Genomic DNA, 15,810 nt, shown 5'->3' on the forward strand with positions numbered 1-15,810 from the left:
AGGGTAAGGTATGAATTAAGATAAAGGTATGGAGATACGTGCCTCTCTTGCATGACAAGGAGGTATTCAGTTCCTTAATTCTCTGACTCTTGAATGTTCAGGAGCATCTCTTTTGTCAAGTGCAGTCAAGAGATTTATTACTCTTTTCACAGAATTGATCAGTAGGTTGTACTGGGACACCAAGCCAAGGTTTATCGAATATCTAGTAACCTATCAAGCAATCAATCAGTCAGCAAATATTGACTGATGAACCACTATGGAAGAAAATGTTAATACTAGGTCCTGTGGAGGATACTAATAAACAGAAAATATAAAGTGAAGGGCACGACCTCCAAGGACTTACACTGCAGTAAGGAGATAGGGCATAAGCTATATATAGAGAGAGAATAACATTTTAGAGTTGTAGTACCGTAAAACTTATAATGTATTATACAGTTATAACTCCTGGCCAAAATAAAGTATGATGGAATTAAAAATAATTGTCTTAGCAAGTCAGAAGAGGAACAGGGGAGAGATCACCTTACACATGGGTGGTTAGCTAAGTGTTTATGCAAAACAAGGTATAGTTTGAGCTGAATCCTGAAGGATAAAAAGAGCGTGAAAGTAGAGGGACAGCTTTTTTAGACTGGCAGAACAGCACTATTCAAAACCTTGGCAATGAGAAAGCAAGAGATAATAAATAAATAAATTTGTCTTAAAAGGACACTTTTCAAAGAAGCCGTGAGCTCTTTTCTCACCCTTGAACATTCAACCACTACAGTGGTGTCTGACATGTGGATATCACACAATAAATAAATGTTCCATGTTTATGATAATAACTAAAGGGAGATAAGGAAAGAAATGAGGGTAGAGTATGACTGTGGAAGGACTTGAAAGTCTCCCATGGGGCACTTATTTACTCATTCATTTGTTCAGCAAATATTCATTTGATGATTAATATGTGCCAATTTCCTGTGCTAGCATCTGGATGTCATCAAAGGTACTTGAATGAGGTAATAACATGATACAATTTTATTTTAACAAATCAAATCTAGCAAGTATATGCAGGGTGGTGGAACTGGAATCAAGGAAATTAGGAGGCTATTGCTTTAGTCTTGAAGTATTAATACCTTAGTAACAAGAAGATGATCATGGCCAAAAATTGGGCCCTCAGGAAATTGCTCAGGAAGCTGATGTGATATATTAAAGATAAATGTTTAGCGCACCTATTCTGTGCCAGGCACTGTGGTGTGTTCTTGAAATTCATTATCTCAACTGAGACTTATGTTAACCTTATCATTTATGCACTATCATAATTAATTTTCGTAATCAATTTTAAAAGCCTGGAACTAAGGCTTGAAGAAGCTCTGTACTCCACCCACTGGTCTCTTTACCACTCCAACCAGCTGCTTTTGTCATGTAAGCAATGGCAGGAAAATAGTTAACTTCTTTGCTTGCATCTTTATCTCCAAGGAGAACATTGTTTAAATGGAAAAGAGCAGCAAACAGAGATGATTAATTAAAGCTCTTGATGTCTGCAAAAGTCATAAGAAATTAACTATTTTATGTGAGTTCAACTTTTAAGGCACTAAAATAATCAGTCATCTTGATAGTGACTCTAGTGTGAGTAATTATGGAGAAATCATGCAATCTAAATTATGGAATAAAAAAAAGAAAGGAAGGATTTACATAGAAGCTTTCTCTGTGAATTCTCACATGGGAAAAGCCTTGGGTTGCATGAAGGCTTGCTTCCCACCTTGAGTGATGGAAGAAATGTTGACATTTTACAGACAAGACCACCTTTGGAGATGTGCCTATCGAAAGTGAGTGGAAACTACAAAAGAAAGAGATAAAAGCCAGACGTTATCTGAAAGACCACCTCCTAGCCGTGCTCCTGCCTGTTTACTTATTAGTTAACTAGTGCTGCTGGAAATGAAACCTGCTACCACAAACCCACCAAAGTTTGGTAATGCTATACTTCCTTCTCAAATGAAGAAAAACATTCTGTGTGAAGATGAAAGTTGAAGCCAAGCAGAAGATGAGACAGACCACAGTAATGTCCAATGCCTGAATTGTGAGTTGAGCACACACACCCTGAGGCCAGAAGCTCAGGTTTGATTCTTGGCTCTGCCACTGATTATGTGTGTGACCTCAGGCAGTTTCCCCATTAACGATTGCACCTTATTACACAGGAATAATAATCACACCTTATTACACAGAAGGATAAAATGAGTCTGTATTTGCAAAGGGTTTAGAACAGAACCTGTCCTATGTCAAGTAACGCAAATTTTAGAACAAACTGAGAATTTTAAGAGATTATTTGCTTCTTCGTCTTGCCTTTTATTCATACTCTCACCTGAAAGTTATGTCCTGTTTAGTTTGGAGCATGCAAATGCAGGCCATGTCTGTGCAGTGTACTTACTGCAGGGCACCTATTTGGTCTGTAAATACTCTCCTTTCAGTTTACCCTGTATCCTAGGAAAAAATAAATGCTCCACCACAGAATACAGTCCTCCAGAATTTAAGTAGGCAAATGAATGAAAAGTTCGATTCTAATGTCCGTACTGTAAAATAATGGCTTTGTTTAGGAAATTTTTCTGAGATAGTTATAGCCCCCTGAGAATTATTTGACTTGATTCAAGTTGTCCCTTCAATAGCAATAATTCATCCTTTGTAGTTTTTTCTTGTTTATTTCTTTAATAATTCATGAGATGAAAGTTTTGATGCAGATAGACATTAACATGACAACAAAGTGAACCATGTTTTCCCATTTAAATCACATGAGTGTTTTTATTTTTGGAAACAAGCCTCTATTTTGAATAAAACCACGTTAACTTCTTGAAGAAATATTACTGCTTAGAAATAATTTATGTGCCCATTTTTTTGTAGAATGATGTCTGAGCATATTATTTATAAAAGCATTAAATCACCAATGTGTGAGCTTACTTTATAATTATGAGTCTCTGGGGAAAAGACAGAAAATGGAGGCATGATCACATATGGTACTTCAGGTTTAAATTCTCTTTGGGGCTTTCTTCATCAAAAGGTTGGCTTCTCATGAAACATCTTCATTCCTTGAGGCCAGTTTCAATAATTTCTCTGGCATTCCTAATGGTCTGAGACAATACAAAATCCAACTAGAAATTAAGTATTTAATTCTTCCCATAGGCCAAGAATCATACAAGTTGGTGCTATCAAGACAGCTCTTAAAGATTTGTTACCTTCTGAATGATAAGAACATTATGTGCTTGTCTGAGAAGAGTAAAACCACGTAGTGAAAGCTGCTGAGAGGTTACAGGAAATACTGGGAAGATTTTTTTGTTTTTAATCCATGTAGTTGCAAACCCCCCTGGTTGCCAGCTGGCAATTAAAACGTAATGGCACCAACATTACATTAACAAGTACTTAATGATGCCGTTGCAAACCTAGTGGTGTCAAGGGCTTTTTCTGGTATGTTTTCATTGTAGTAAAAATATACATAACATATATTTTATCATTTTACATTTTGTGTTCAATTTAGCGTCATTAAGTACATTTACAATGTTGTGCAACCATCACTACTATCCATTTCCAGAACTTTTTCATCATCTCAAACAGAAACTCTGTACCCATTTAACAACTCCACATTTCCTTCTCCCCTCAGTCCTCGGTAACCTCTACTTTGCTGTCTCCATGAATTTGCCTATTCTAGATACCTCACATAAAGTGGAATCATACAACAAAATTTTAATTTAGGGAAAAAAATAAGCTTTCTTTTTTTTTTTTTTAGCTTTAAAAAAAAAAGAATGTATTTAAGTGGAGGGAGAGTGGAACGCAAAGAAACTATCAGGGACAATGAAAGAGCTAGAACCACGTTGCTCCAAGGGAAGGGTTTCTTCCAGGAGGAAAACCCTGGCCTCAGTCATTAAACCTGATAGATGGGCCTGGGAGCTTGCTCTGTTTACGTCAAAGATGTAATTTGAAGGCACCTAACATTCTTTATTAAAATCAGCACCAAACAAAAATGTAACAATTAAGATATATTAATTTTCTGTAGAAAATAATTCACCAAGGAAACTTTCTTATCACCAAATGTTTGTTTATAAGCATTGAGAATATAATTTTCAGGCCAGCTAATGCATTTGGAATGAGGGTATTGACACTTCTCACTGGTAGGCATTTATTTTCAGTTCTTTGCTCAGTGCTGGTAACTGAGCTATAGTAAGTATGTGTGTCTTGTCACAGCAGTTTTGTGAAATAAGGAACAAAAGGGTATGTTTTGTGACTATAAAATACACTTAAACTAACGTGGCATAGCCAAATAAAACCTTTAATCTTGGTCTTACGAGAAATACTTTCTGAACCAACTAGCTATTTTTATGTAAGTACTAAAGACAATATCTTCCTGAAGGAATAGCATCTACTTCTATAAAGTGCTTTTAATATTTCTTTTAAAAATATTGAGTATGTTAAAATTAAAAACAAACTTCTTAAATGTTTAATTCCAAACAACAGAAATAATTTAAGCAATGTGCAAAGATTTTTAGAAAAAAATATCAGTACCAGACAAAAGCTACCCTGGGAGAAGTGAAGTTACTTTTATCCATAATTTAAAAATCAAAATTCAGTTCCCTCCAAATTTAATTTATACTAAGGCATCCTAGATGTGGGTGCCAGAATGAAAGTTCCATCAAAGCGGGGATATTTGCCCTTTGTTTCACTGCTATATTTCTTGTGCTTAAACAAGGATGGCACATGGTTGGCCAAGGTAAATAGTTGTTGAGTACTAGCCCTCTAGGGTCTGAGGGTCCCCAACTTCAGGGCATACAACATTCAATTCTTCCATGTTACATCCCTTAAACACCTAGAAGAATCTTTCTTCACTGGTAAAGACCTCTTAGATTGGCACAGGATCAAGTCCAAGTTCCTCCTTCAGACTGGTAATTTTGGAGATAGTCCTTCCAGCTTTCCCTGCCGCATTCCAGAGTTCAGACTTCACCATCCCTAATTGCTCTTTAAAGCACCACAAATGATCCCCAGGTACCCACACATAGAATTGCAAAACCTCATCTGTCTAAACTTCCTTATGTGCCTCTTTACTTCCATTTCCGTATCCCAGGTTTTTTTAACCCTGCATCCTTTCACTCACAACTGTCATTTCCCCCATAACTCAGTGATCTTCAAAATTCGTTAAGTTGATTACCAACATCATAACTTTTTATCTTCTCTGTCTTACCTAATGATTATTAGTTTTACTTCATAATTATTTACTTAATGACTATTATTCTAAATAAAGTCTGAAAGACCATATCTCTATATAGTAGTTATATTTCCTATTATATGTTTAAATAAATAATTATAATAATAAAACTGTTTATCAATGAACCCCCTAAAATTGCATTGCCTACTATCAATGAGAGAGGTTTTACTTTTTGGAAAATATTTAATAATCTTTAACCCAATACTCTTAAAACCAAATTCCAATATTTTATATTTGACAATGTTAGTAATGATTAATCCATAATAGATATCAGGCATGTAGATATTTGAGGGCTTCCTATCTGATGCCCCTTTATTTTGTTGGGGTCAGGTCAGAAACATATCCCTAGTTCTCCATGTCTGTGAGGTCATTCAAACCTCTTTCCCAAGTGTCACAGAGATTCCCAATAACAGCAGTCTAAAGGCTACACTACTCTTATTTTCTTTGTGTTAAATCTACTCTGTATGGATCCTGGGCTGGTTACCCATAATGCTTTTGCTGGGTGAAGTTACCTGGAACAACAATATCTAGACCAAATCTCACAGACCTTCTAACGCCCTATCAATCCAGCTTTAGATCTTCCCTAATAGATTCCCTTATTATTGCCTTATCCTATTTCCAGACTTGCCCCTCAATATTTTCTTTGACAGTTAAGACTCTTACATATACATATACTCAGAGATGCCTTAGGTCAGGTTCATCAGAAAGTAGATCCTGAGACAAAGCTTTCTTGCAGGAGGTTGATTGTAAAAAGCTCTCAGAAACAACCCTTGTAAGGGAGAGGGGGAAGCAGGGTTAGACAGAAGGAGAAGTTGAACTGTGTTGAGGTCACAGCTACAACCTTGGTGAAGCCAGTGGAAAGCTCTGAAGCTGAGTGGACTTTAGACTTGACTCGAATTCAGCAAGACAGCTGAACTCCTATACCCCAACATCAGCCAGATACAGTGTGTGAGTTGCCTCTGAGAAGGGACTTAACCTTGTGCAATGTAGCTCCCTTCACCAAGGGACCATGATGTGAACTGTCAGATGACAAAAATTCTTGTAGCTAGAGAAATAATTGCCTCAATACTGAAGAGGAGATCTGAGCAATGACCCACATCCACCACAAGAGCTTCCTATCCTATAGTATAGGAAACCACAAACCAAATTTTTATATGAATCAAGTTCACAGTATTTTCCATTATTTTGAAAATGCCTTTGTAATTGTTTATCTCACTAAACTATGAGTCGGTTGAAGGTCAGGGCCAAGACTTTTCCATTTTTAATTCCTGACATCTGGCACAATAGGTATATAGTTGCTCAAAGATTGTTAAAACATTGAAACTAAAAAACTGGACGTTTGACACAAGTCCATAAGCAAGCAAATTACAACAGATTAATAATACAGTTGACCCTTGAAAAACGCTGGTGTTAGTGGGCCCTCCATATACTTGGATCCTCTGTACACACAGTCCTTTTACATCTTTGGATTCAATGAACCACAGACAGTGTGGTTCTGTAATATGTATTTATTGAAAAAAAAATCCATGTATAAGTGGACCCTCCAAGTTCAAACCTGTGTTGTTCAAGGGACAACTGTATATAAAAATCACAAATTTAGCTAACAGACTTATACATGACTTTATATATTATAGCATTTTGTTATAAAAGTATGATGAATTGTAATCTAACCCAGGGGTTTCAAACACACTAGCACTTGAGGGTTGAGGAAAGAAATGGCTGATTCTTCCCCAAACCTCCTCTGCAACTAGAACAATACTGATATTTTATGTCCACATCACCCCATCACTGAAAAGAAGTCCATAAAAAGCTAATAGTTCTCAACAGTTATTTCATACAATATCTATGAAAAAGACACAGTGTTCTAGTCTGTAAAGGCTGCTATAATGAAATATCAGAGACTTATAAACCACAGATATTTATTTTTCACTGTTCTGGTGGCTGGGATGTCCAGCATCAAGGTTCCGGAGATCCTGTGTTTGGTGAGAGTGTGCTTCCTGGTTCATAGAGGGTTGTGTTTTTGCTATAACCTACATGGCAGAAGGGGCAAGAGATCTTCTCTGGGACCTCTTTTATAAGAGAACATATATATGGAATCTAAGAAAAAAAAAAAAAAAGGTCATGAAGAACCTAGGGGTAAGACGGGAATAAAGACACAGACCTACTAGAGAATGGACTTGAGGATATGGGGAGGGGGAAGGGTAAGCTGTGACAAAGTGAGAGAGTGGCATGGACATATATACACTACCAAACGTAAAATGCATGGCTGGTGGGAAGCAGCCTCATAGCACAGGGAGATCAGCTCGGTGGTTTGTGACCACCTAGAGGGGTGGGATGGGGAGGGTGGGAGGGAGGGAGATGCAAGAGGGAAGAGATATGGGAGCATATGTGTATGTGTAGCTGATTCACTTTGTTATAAGGCAGAAACTGGCACACCATTGTATAGCAATTATACTCCAATAAAGATGTTAAAAAAATAAAATAAAATAAATAAAAAAATTAAAAACATAAAAAGTAAAAACATAAAAAGTAAAAAATAAGAGCACTAATCCCAATCATGAGGGCTTCACCCTCATGAACTAATCACCTCTCAGAGGCCCCACCTCCTAACACCATCACATTGGGAATTAGATTTCAATATATGAATTTTGAGGGGCTGTAAACATTGAGTCTATAATATACTACTTTACTACAATTTCTCATATTTACAAACAGCTCTAAAGTAAAATAATTACAAGAATATACAAATTAGATATATCATGTCATTTTTTAAAAATTTGGCTATTCATAAGATTCAAAAACATCTTTTAAAAATTTTGTCTATTTTCCTAAGATGAAGTTAAGGCTACGGATTTTAGATCTTTCTTCTTTTGTAATGCATGCACTTAATGCTATAAATTTCTTCCTACCACTGCTTTTTTACTGCATTCCACAAATTTGATAAGCTGTCTTTACATTTTCATTCACTTCAAGTATTTTCAAAAAATTCTCTTCAAACATTTGTCTTCTTTTACCTAAAAGTTATTTAGAAGTGTGTTGTTTAACTTTAAATATTTGGGAATTTGCCAGCTATCTTTCTGTTTGATTTGTTATTATAATTCCTTTGGGTCTGAGAGCATACTATGTGTGTTTTCTATTCTATTAAATTTGTAAAGGCACATTTTACATCCTAGAGTGTGGTCAATCTTGGTGAATGCTCTATGTGAGCTTGAGAAGGATGTGTACCCTGCTGTTGTTGGCTGGAATAGTCCATAAATATCAATTAGTTCAAATTGATTAAATTTGGTTAAATATATCCTGATTTTCTGTCTGATGATCTATCAGTTGCTGAAAGAACAGTGTTGAAGGCTCCTACTATAGTAGTGAATTTGTCTGTTTCTCCCTTCAGTTTTATCAGTTTTTGCCTCATTTTTTTGGACACTCTATTGTTAGGAACACACATTTAAGAGAAATTAAAATTGACTCTTTTATCATTATGTAATGCCCATTTATCCATGATAAATTTCCTTGTTCTGAAGTATGCTTTGTTTGAAATTAATACAACTACTTCAGTTTTCATTTGATTATTGTTAGCATAATGTCCATTGCTCTATCCCTTTTAACCAATCTGAGATTTTATTTTTAAAGTTGGTTTCCATCAGACAACATAAATTGAGTCTTGCTTTTTTATCTACTCTGACAATCTTTGAATTTTAATTGGTGCTTTGACTACTCACATTGAGAGTAATTCTTGATATAGTTGGATTAATATCTAACATGTTTGTAACTTTGTTCTATTTGTTGAATTTGGTTTTTTCTTTTCCCTTTTCTGCCTTGTCTGGCTGCTAAATGAACATCTCATATGATTCCCTTTTACTTCACATCTTAGCACATAAATTAGTTTTTAAAAATGTAGTGTTTGCCTTAGATTTTCCAATATACATTTTTAATTAATCTAATTGTTATTAAAATGATACTATATCATTTAGTAGATCTTTGTTACAGAGAGCACTCTGGGTGTGTTACACAATGATTATACAGCTCCTCCCCATTCCGGAGCTCTGAGGGGATCTTCCTCGGGTCTTCAACTGAAACCTGGTAGAGTTTCTAGAGGTAAAACCCGTGTAAGTTTGGGGCTCCCCTAAGACCTCAGAACCTAAGAGTTTCTCATTTTCATGCTAAACCACAAAATTACCATTTAAGTGTTTCTACCAGTTTATGGCTACCTCGGCTACTGCTCCAGTTAGCAGATTCCAACTATGAGTCTCTGAATTCAACTGTCTAGCCAGTATAGTGTTTTGCCCTGAAACCTCCATTTTCTGATGAGTTCAAGAAAAGTCATTGATATTTGTGGTTTGTGGGTGCTTTTGTTTTCGTTTTGTTTTTGTTTTTAAATTGTAACAGCAGTTACTTCCAAGCTCTTCACATATTATTGCTGCAATTGGAAATGTCTTAGTTCTTTTAGGTCAGTGCCATTTGTCTGTCTAGCTTCTAAAATTCTATTGCTGTAATCTTATTTTTTCTTTTCATTGTCCTTTTTGATGTTAAGACCTTTTTTTGACATTTTTATGGAATTTGGTGAAGAAGTAGAGGTTAATACATTTGTTCAATTTCCCACCCAATTAGTTAAACTTTACCATTATATTCCCTCAGAACTCCATGAGACATAGTTTCCTCAGCTAGGTCAATATCTATATTGGCTCCTAGAATCATTATTTTGTTCACTTTTATATCTTCAAGGTCAAAACAGTACTTGGTAAGTAATAGGTACCTCAAAAAATATGTGCTAAGTAAATGGGTAGATGAATGAATGACCGAATGAATGAATGGTCACTTAAATTACTGGAGTTGTAGGTATGCCGAGAAGGGTCTTCTCTTCAAACCACCTCATCATTGGTCTGCTTAGGCTGGAACCTCCTTTGGAGTTTCATAGATGTCAGTCTGTAAGCATTTTCTTCTTTCTGGAATTGTGTGTTAATATTGAATGACTCTGGGAGAAATGACAGAGAAGCCAATATCACCTAACATTATGGTAGAAAATTTGCATGAATCTAAACAAAATTGTTTGAAGACTGTCAAAACTTGCAGAACTCACATATTTGTGTTGGTAAGATACTCTTCTTTGTAATACCTTGAGAGGAAAATAAAATATCTTTAATATTAAGTCTTTTTCCTTATCACAATTATATCTGCATATATTTTTTTTAAATGCTGAATTATTACTTTTACTGAAGAATTTCCATGTATCATTTGTTAGTCTAATGCCTGGCACATAGGTAGTTTTTAATAAATAATAGTTTCTGATTGATCAAACAAATTGAATGAATTCATTCACACATTGGGTTGAGGGATGTGTGCTTATTATAGAATTCTGCTCTAGAGTAGAAGTCAGCAAATATTTTCTAGGTAAAGGACTAGGTATTAAATATTTTTGGTTTGTGAGCCATAAATCCCTGTTATAACTATTTAGCTCTGGCATTGTAGAGCAAAAGCAGCTATAGACATATGTAAATGAATAGGCATGACTGCGTGCAAGTAAAACTTTATTTACAAAACTAGGAAGTGGGCTGGATTTGAGCCATGCACCCTGGCTTGGCAAACCCTACACTAGAGTCCGGGCATTTGACCTGTACTCTGTAAGTTTTTATTCCTCTTTCTATTGAACATTCCCTCTGGTATGTCCCATAGGCCCCTCAGTCTCAGCATGTTGAAAACTGAGTTTATCATTATTCACCAACTTAAGTGTTCCCTGTGTATTTTCTACCTCAGGAAATGCCAAAACCTTCTCCCCAACTAATCAACAGTCTCAGATTGCCTATCTCCACTTCCCTTAGTTGTTCTGGGGTTTTATCTTGTTCCTTCGTCTGGAACATATTCCTTTGCTGTCTCATTTTGTTTACTAGAGACCAATATCCCTTTCATGTTATAGGATAACATTTAAAAAAGTAACATACATGAAAAGAGGATTTGAAATCCGTTGTGTTTTTAAAGACATGTTATCATGGTTTCTTTTAAATTCCATCAGTGTATTTCTACAACAGAGCATATCTATGACTGTATCTCTATTTGGAAATAGTATTAAAAGTCAAAATTCGAAAAGTTGTAAATGTCAAATCTAGAGCCAAATGGTCCTTCTATATACCTTACCCCCATGATGAGTTTTGATTTTTATGTATGAAAACATAAAGAGAGGGAATATATTTATTTATGCACATGTACAATTCTTATTTTTGAAATTTTTACATGTTTTCATTGAGGGAATATAAAAATTGATGGGTTAAGATATTTTATAATACTGTTTTGAGCACAATATATATATTTTTTAACTGTTAACTCAAGATTTCCATATTTCTTACCAATTGGTTGTCTTTTTTTCCCTCATTGCTTTATTTTGTAAGTAATTATTGACCAAACCTTGTTGTTCTCTAAAAGAAATTCATTTCCCCATAATGTTTGTGTGGACTCTGGGGCTATGAATCATGGAGACACATAATTTATGTATTTGTAGGGATACATTAATGCATTTTTTTCACTTGAAATTACATTTAAACCCTGAATATAACTGTAAATATTACTCAGCTGCTTTTTTTAACATACAAAGTTTGTAAAGTAAGGCTTTTAAAGCATGCAATTCATGTTAAAAGACCTAAAACACCCATCGGCCTGATCTGGAGTGAGAAGTCCCTGGAGTCAGGGGAACATCCATACCCAAATTTCAGTTCTTCAGAAATAGCTGTAAATCTGTGAAAACAACGTCTCTTATTTATTAGTACCACCTTTATTTACACTGTATGTGCTTTTCCTGGAAGATTACTCAAAATTTTGCAAGTTAGTCTGTGAATGAATACATAAGAAAATATTTATCACTAATCACATGCATTCACTCACTTCCGGGAATTTCCATTTCATAGAAGAGTGTGTTCCAGATGTGTTTTATAAGCTGCTTCTCCTAGAGACATTGGTAGAGAAAGAAAACTCAGATCCTTAAATTGCCATCCCAGAACTCCACGTTTTGTCTGAGAGCAGAAGCAGTGGTCTTAGGGGGCAGAAGCCCTTTGAAATTCTTTTCAAATTTTAGCCTCCAGGCAGCAAGGAGAGGCAATGGTGGCCAGGGAAGGGTGAGTGAGCAAAAGAAAATGTGATCTCAGGATCCAGAATTCTGGGTCAATGCATGGCCAAACATCTTCCGCAAACTGGTTTTTAAGAAGCAGTGAAAAAAATCATGCACAGATGAACTTCTGTAAAGTTCTGATGCATTACTATAAATTGCTATGAAAAGACCAAGATTTATTAATATAATGTACAGTTTCCTAATGCTATCCCACCTGAAGCCCATGGCACTTTATGTCCTCTGGTTGGTGTTGGTTCCTTTCCAGGTAGAACCCAAATAAAAGGTCCAATTTCAACTCAGTGGAATGAGCAGCTCTACTTCAAAAGGTCAACTTATGTCCTAAAGACCATAATTAACCTGAACTATTAATAGCCATTTTTACTAGTTTCTAAAATAGAACAAGTTCTTCTTACTGTTAGATTTTTTTCACAAAAGGTTTTGGTTTAGTGCTAGACTAAAAGGTAGATTTAAGTGGACATGATACATTGTTTTGGAGTTCTTTTGCTTTGGAGTAATCTGTATTTTGGTAACCAGTTTTTACTGACAGAGCCACAGAATGACAATGTGGTTTAAAATTGCCTATGAAGCACAATGTGTTCATGAAAAAATGTTATAGAAATGCTCTGTCTTTGCCATTTTATTCAGTGTCCCCAAAAGCGGTCATGTCACTGAGGTGAGAGGGTTGACTCTTCCATACTCTTTTCACCAAAATCTCCTATATAGTATTTCTCAAAGTATGTTAGTGGCAAATAACCCATTTACATCAAGATATCTTTCTTGCCACTCCTGCACAACTGGAATTCATGCCACCTCACCTTCTAACTCAGCCCTTACATCTCAGCCTTTGGTTCAGTCCTTCTCCAGTTAGGAACAGGGAGAGTGTGTTGTGGGGAAGAAAGGTTTGTATTAGTGCTCTATTGCTGCTGCAACAAATTACCACAAATTGAGTGGCTTGAAACAACACAAATTTATTATCTTACGGTTGTGGAGGTCAGAAATCTGAAATGGTTTCACTGGTCTAAAATGAAGATACCAGTGGGGCCACATTCCTTTCTGGAAACTCTAGGTTAGAATAGAAAAATCAGAACATTTGTGCTGTGCCTGGCATTGTGCTCAACTAAATGGAACTAAATGACTCTCAGTTTATAGGCACTGGGGAGTGCTTCTCTATTCATTTTGCATCCTTCCATTTTTATTCCAGAACTGTGAGTGGCAGCAATTACTGGTAGGTGGGTTTGCCCTCAGTAGACCTCAAATTTTCCTTCAGTGGTCTATTCTAATGTCTCAAGTGGGGTTCAGGGTGGATAAAAAGAACAGAGAGCATTCCCAACTCTATTTGGCCATTAACCTAAGCCACGTTTTCCAATACAGGTTTCACTGGCAATAAAGTTGACATATTCATCCTATCACTGTATCTGCTATATACAAGATGAATTTTATTTGTGACTCCCTAAAAATTCAGTATCCCTTCTATACAGTAGTTCTGGATTTACTCATATCACCAGTTTGGACTCAAACACAGATCTGACACCAAAGGTCTTATTCTTAACCATTAATCATCTTTGCCTACATGCTACAATTACCGATATTTTAAAGTTTAAATAATTTCATTAGCCATATCTCACACATAAAAGATGTTCAATAATTGTGAGATTGTCTCCCACTGCTTTATGAGTAGAAGGAGAATCAAGTAAAGTAGAAATTTTTAAGTATTGTATAAGGTAATTTTTACATTAATCAGCTCTCAACACGTAGGGCAAATAATTTTCAATCTAATAGTTGGTTGTTTTTTCACTCATTGATTGGTCTCTTCATTCATACATTCAATTAGTTTTTACTTTTTAGAGAAAACTGTAAGGTAAAATGAGTAAGTCCAAATTTAGGTTTGAGCATAGCATTCATGTTTTTAAATGAACAATATAGAAGAATGAAATTCAACTGTTTCCCTGTAACTCTCACAGCTAATATTTCTTTTTTTTCCTGATATAGAATAACATAACCAAAGAAGATGAACTGCCTGGAACTTATAATAAATAATACTAATTCAGCTGTGTAGCCATAATTTTTGCTTTTGTGACCCCAGCATGAATTCATCCTTGTATCTTCTGACAGTAACATAACCTCGGCATACCTCTAACAGACAGTCTGAATATCACATCCCCTATAATAATTACAGGAAAGGTTAAGACAAATTTTTACTTGACTTAAAAAAATTGTGGACAGGATACTCTCCAGTATTATTATGCTTCCATGGAAAAGCCAACTACTAACACTTACTAAACAACTAACAACAGATTTTCTCTGTTGCAGCTGGCGATAAGTTTTATAGATAAGTAGATATTTCTCAGGACATCAAATGCAGGATGAGATCAGTCTGTCTCTATGGGATTAGGCTGCAAAGCTATTGGTGTTTTTGAGGAAAAACAGTGACAGATGGTGTATCATTCACTTTTGTTGTTGGGCAGATTTATATAGGCATCGCACTACCACGTAGCTAATGTTAAAAGCAGAATTTCCACTTGTGAAAATATACACTGTTGCTTTAGGAAGTATGAATACCTGCTCTATCATCTTATACTCTAATAGTTAAGCAGAATGTGGAAATTTTACCCTTTTGGAAATACAATTTGGAAAGCCAGACTTCATTTGATTTTCTCAACTACAAAATTTTCTAAGGCTCTTTTGATACTTGCTTGAGGGTGTGATAATTTGCAATGTAAGATCAAGTATTAAATAAAAGACTAAACTCTGAAGTCAGAAAATCAGAGCTTGAGTCCTGGTTCATTCATTTGAAATGCATGACCTTGGGGCAATCATTCAACTTTTCTAATATTTATTTGTAAATAACATATATCAGCCTCAGACATTTATTATGAAATTTTATAGGTCATTTTCACTTCTAAATATAATATTTGGTATATAGTAATACTTATTCCCTATTATTATTACTTTATGTTAGTTAGGGTTTGAGCAGAAACAACACATTCAAAGTATCGAATTGAAAAGACTTTATAATGAAGGACATATACAGAGGCGTGTTCAGGCGGTAAAGAAAGTAGAGAGAATGGTTGATTATCCATAACAAGCAGACAGTTGCAAACAATGACCAGCCTGTAAGAAAGAGGGAAGGGACTGGTATTATCAGAATGCAGGGAAATCTGTAGGCTTAGGAGGCTGGGATCCCTGAATAAATGTGGCAGCAGAAGCAGAGTCACACAGCCACTGACACAATCACAGCTGGTGGGGAGGGATGTGAGGCAAATCAATTCTCCACTGCCCTACATATTACTCTCATATGTCAGATGCAGTGGAAGCCAGAGACTAAGGAAGCACCATAATGAGGTCCATAGAGGTCAGCCCTCTGGGGCACAGGACAGGGTAGAGATGGTAAATAGAGTGTAGCCAGCATGGCATTAGATTTGACAGTCTCCTCCTGAGGTCCCATATCTTCTCCTGCGTGAATTGTGACAATCTGGGCCTGCTTGCCAAGCAAACACTTGCT

The sequence above is a fragment of the Eschrichtius robustus genome, chromosome 13 (assembly GCF_028021215.1).
Source record: "Eschrichtius robustus isolate mEscRob2 chromosome 13, mEscRob2.pri, whole genome shotgun sequence".
Lineage (NCBI taxonomy): Eukaryota > Metazoa > Chordata > Mammalia > Artiodactyla > Eschrichtiidae > Eschrichtius > Eschrichtius robustus.